Source organism: Etheostoma spectabile, unplaced genomic scaffold (genome assembly GCF_008692095.1).
Source record: "Etheostoma spectabile isolate EspeVRDwgs_2016 unplaced genomic scaffold, UIUC_Espe_1.0 scaffold00008520, whole genome shotgun sequence".
In the NCBI taxonomy this organism is placed as follows: domain Eukaryota; kingdom Metazoa; phylum Chordata; class Actinopteri; order Perciformes; family Percidae; genus Etheostoma; species Etheostoma spectabile.
The window spans coordinates 57,501-62,841 of NW_022603601.1; positions in this window are offsets into that span (position 1 = coordinate 57,501).

The window sequence follows — 5,341 nt, forward strand, 5'->3', positions numbered from 1 at the left end:
GCCATCCGGGCCAGCAGCCTTGCACTGGTGTAGCCTCTCCAGCTGTCTCTTCACCTGGCCAGGTGTGAATGCAAAGCAGGGGGGGAGCTTGAAGTGTCAGTGGGGGGAGGAGAAATGTGCTGTAGTGGTAGTGGGGGGAGTGGGCTGACTGCAGGAGGGCTGAGGGAGAGAGGAGGGAGATGTTGGAACACCTGCTAAATTTGATATATTATATAGTATATATCATCTGCATGAAGCTTTATGCTCTACACCGGGACGGCATAGCTACTCCTGCTGGACCCTACACTATGAAACTAACTCATCCTCCGCGCACGTCTTCAGATTCCACAAGCAACACATGTCTTTCTTGGAAAAATGATCAGATCATTTTTAGTTTTTTTTAACCCTCGGGCACCTGTCGTCCTCCTGGGTCAAAAAAAGCAAAACAAATCAGACCTTTTTCTGACGTTTTTCAATGTTTGTGGCACCTTTTTTACATTTAGTGCTTCTTTTTACTACCATGTATAATCACCAGTAACAACTTATTACCATTAGCTTACACTTGTTTTTGGAATTCATGGTCAATACACCTCATTTATATGAAATTATACCTTATTCTTGAGTTAAAAATACGCTCAGTTAAGATATTGTTTTGAAACATTTACATTTTTTTCAAATGCTAAAAAATTGAAGAAAACACCCAAAATCCAGTGAAAGTAGAGATCTGATGGCAAAGCGCGTTGTATGGCATCCTCCATGTTATCTCGGGGTAATTACAGTGGTGTGAAAAAGTGTTTGCCCCCTTCCTCATTTCCTGTTCCTTTGCATGTTTGTCACACTTAAGTGTTTCGGAACATCAAACCAATTTAAACAATAGTCAAGGACAACACAAGTAAACACAAAATGCAATTTGTAAATGAAGGTGTTTATTATTAAAGGTGAAAAAAATCCTAACCATCATGGCCCTGTGTGAAAAAGTGATTGCCCCCTAAACCTAATAACTGGTTGGGCCCCCCTTAGCAGCAACAACTGCAACCAAGCGTTTGATAACGTGCAATGAGGCTTTCACAGCGTCCTGGAGGAAGTTTGGCCCACTCATCTTTGCAGAATTGTCCTAATTCAGTTCCATTAGAGGGTTTTGGAGCATGAACGGCCTTTTTAAGGTCATACCACAACATCTCAATAGGATTCAGCTCAGGACTTTGGCTAGGCCACTCCAAAGTCTTCATTTTGTTTTTCTTCAGCCATTCGGTGGTGGACTTGCTGGTGTGTTTAGGATCATTGTCCTGCTGCAGAACCCAAGTTCGTTTCAGCTTGAGAACACGAACAGATGGTCGGACATTCTCCTCCAGGATCTCTTGGTAGACAGCAGAATTCATAGTTCTTTTTATCATGGCAAGTCTTCCAGGTCCTGAAGCAGCAAAACAGCCCCAGACCATCACACTACCACCACCATATTTTACTGTTGGTATAATGTTCTTTTTATGAAATGCAGTGTTCCTTCTACGCCAGATATACTTGGACACACACCTTCCAAAGAGTTCCACTTTTGTCTCATCTCATTCTGTTATGTTGTTCCTTCCTAGGCTTTCCTGACTAAGTTTGGGACGCGGCTTTGGATCGACCTGACGGACTCAGAGACAGAGGGGACCTGGACATGGGTGGACAGGACTCCGCAGAACACGAGGTTGCCATGGTTTCCATTTGGTCTATTCGAACTAAATCCCTATGGTGTGCTTGCTGTGGTCGTTAGCGTGTGCTCTTTCTTTCAGCTACTGGCTTTCGGAGGAGCCCAACGGTGGGGCCGCTGAAAACTGGAAATCCTCTCTGTTGATTCACGAAACAACTGGAATGATAATAACTGTCTCGTTGGATTCATCTGGGTCTTCACCCAGACCAGCACGTCTTAGCGGATCGAGCTGGGTCTGTCATCCATAAATCCTTTTTGCCCCCATGTCAGGAGTTTCAACTGGTGCAGCTCAAGTATTTTTACTCTTTGATATTTCTCTGGAAGATCTGTAACATAGAAACCAATCTAACAGGTTGGAGGCTGGACGGGGCCATTATGTTCAAAATGATTCTCAAGTCAGACGTCTGGAGACAGAAGTTCCTGTGCAGCTGCAACAATCCCATGTCCCAAAGCCCCCTCCCCCCCGTACCCGGTCTTCAGTTCCCCGGATACTCCCCCTGTGGACTTTCTTTATTTACTGCCTGCTTTATTGAAATAAAAGATCATTTTTTCATTATAAAAATCATTGAACCTCAATCTGCTGCCTTAAATCAGTATCTCTACATGTATAGCAGCAGTGTGAATGTGTGTGAGTGTGTATCTGATGAGCAGGTGTGTAGATGTGTGTGAGTGTGTATCTGATGAGCAGGTGTGTAGATGTGTGTGAGTGTGTATCTGATGAGCAGGTGTGTAGATGTGTGTGAGTGTCTATCTGATGAGCAGGTGTGTAGATGTGTGTGAGTGTGTATCTGATGAGCAGGTGTGTAGATGTGTGTGAGTGTGTATCTGATGAGCAGGTGTGTAGATGTGTGTGAGTGTGTATCTGATGAGCAGGTGTGTAGATGTGTGTGAGTGTGTATCTGATGAGCAGGTGTGTAGATGTGTGTGAGTGTGTATCTGATGAGCAGGTGTGTAGATGTGTGTGAGTGTGTATCTGATGAGCAGGTGTGTAGATGTGTGTGATGGTGAATGTTTCCTGTATGATGGATAAGCGCTTTAAGTAGTCGTTAAGACTAGAAAAGATATATAAATACAGAACATTTAAATTTACACTCCAGTGGCTGTTACATTCCAACACAGGCGCTCCGCATTCTACTTAATGAGGTGCTGATCTTATTTAACGAGGAACAGTATAAAAGCCACTGCTGTGGTCATCACTATCCTCTTGCAATGGGGCCTGCTGGATGACAAAAACCGGCACAAACAGGGCAACTTTTCAGCAGAGGGCAGCATGGCCTCCCTAACACATCCTCCAGCAGAGGGCAGCATGGCCTCCCTAACACATCCTCCAGCAGAGGGCAGCATGGCCTCCCTAACACATCCTCCAGCAGAGGGCAGCATGGCCTCCCTAACACATCCTCCAGCAGAGGGCAGCATGGCCTCATCAACACCTTCACCCAGCACCAGAGAACAGGAGACACCACACAGGAACACAGGACGTCCAGTTTGCACTGTATTTCGTTCAGTGTGCTATAACAGAACATTGGCACAATGACTATTACCCCCCCCCCCCCCCATACTTATTATAATCTTCATCTGCCGCCACATTTTTGTCCCGCTACAAGTCATGGAGCGCTGCCAACACTGGCACATAAAGACATCACAACACGTGTCAGGGGCGGCTGTGGCTCAGTGGTAGAGCGGTTGTCTGCCAATCAGAAGGTTGGTGGTTCGATCCCCGCCCCTGCAGTCATTGTCGAAGTGTCCTTGGGCAAGACACTGAACCCCGGGTTGCCCCCAGTGCTGGTGTGTAGATGTGTGTGAGTGTGTATCTGATGAGTAGGTGTGTAGATGTGTTACACCCTGTATACATGGTGTATACATACATATACCCATGTATAGATGGTGTATATGTATGTATACACCCTGTATACATGGTGTATACATACATATACACCATGTATACATGGTGTGTGTGTATCTGTTTCAGTTATCACCGTTTTGAATGTCATTGATGTTCACAAAAATCTTTCTTTATTGGTGATAAATTAAACATAACCGGCAAAAACGTTACATAAAATAATGTTACAGAACCAGTATCAACTATTAGAACCATAACTAACATGTCACACACAATAAAAGGCTTCAAATGTGTAAAACTAAAAAATACAAACAAGACCACAAATAAACAAATTAACTACAGCTGTTCTGATATCCAGACCAGTCTGGAGCCTGTTGGCCAGTACCCCCCCCCCCCCCCCCCACATATCATCAGTGTCCCGTATCAAAACCAACAACAACATACAAGTGCATGAACAATGAACAGGAATTAATTACAGATTATTACAATAATACAGTACCAATGTAATAATGAATGGGTACAACATGAACACAGGATTTAGGAAACGTCTGCTCGTTTTCAGCCCCAAACTGGACCAGCTGCTGTGTCCCCCTGTGTCCTCCTGTGTCCTCCTGTGTGAGACAGGGCGGTATATGTGAAGCACGTAGCGATGTATCGTAGACCGTTAATATATATATATATATATATATATATATATATAGCTATACAATCTATGCGATGTATACAGTCCATTTAAGGCAGAAATATGTGGGACTGTTCAACGTTAGCGATTAGCGTTAGCGATTAGCGTTAGCGTTAGCATTGCAAGCTAGCGATTTTTAAAAAGTTTCAGTTAGGAACATGGTTGCAAGTATACATGTGCAGGACTGCATAGACCACAAAACAAGACTGTCGTAACTTTTATATCAATCATTTAAGCTGAAAGTACATGTATGAGTCTCTCTGGTCGACGGGCAGCCATTGATGCCTGTGTGTTTTCTAGTGAGGTCACATCCACACTAGGTTTCAAGGGCTATACAGCCCTCGGTCTATCCCCTACCCCTCGGTCTATCCCCTACCCCTCGGTCTATCCCCTACCCCTCGGTCTATCCCCTTCCCCTCGGTCTATCCCCTACCCCTCGGTCTATCCCCTACCCCTTGGTCTATCCCCTTCCCCTTGGTCTATCCCCTTCCCCTCGGTCTCACCCCTACCCCTCGGTCTATCCCCTTCCCCTTGGTCTATCCCCTATCCCTCGGTCTATCCCCTTCCCCTCGGTCTATCCCCTACCCCTCGGTATATCCCCTTCCCCTCGGTCTATCCCCTACCCCTCGGTCTATCCCCTTCCCCTCGGTCTATCCCCTTCTCCTCGGTCTCACCCCTACCCCTTGGTCTATTCCCTACCCCTCGGTCGTAATAGGTATTGGGACAGCACTAGGTCCCGCGTGAACGCGCAAAAGCTAGGGGAAGGGGTAAGGGGAAGGAATGGGATTCAGCCTTAGAGAGGAGCATATAGAGGGGGGGGCTGCAGTACGATTCTCTGACATTCTCCTAAATAAATTGCTCTCTCTCTTTCAGTTTTCACTCTTCATACATCAATGTCTGAAGGACACAGACGGTTCCCTGTTGGTTACCTGCTCTGTGACACCACAAACATAAAAACATGATGATAGTATTTTGTCATTTGGACTCACAGTTTTCGAATTAAAGACCAAACCTAAGAGTTATAATCATCATTAATTGACATTTCTGACCTGTTAAACATACAGTCCCCTCCTCCTCCCCTCCTTCACTGTGCAAATCACTTTAGGAGGAGGGGAATGAAATAAAGGAGGAGAGAAGATGAAGGAAGGAG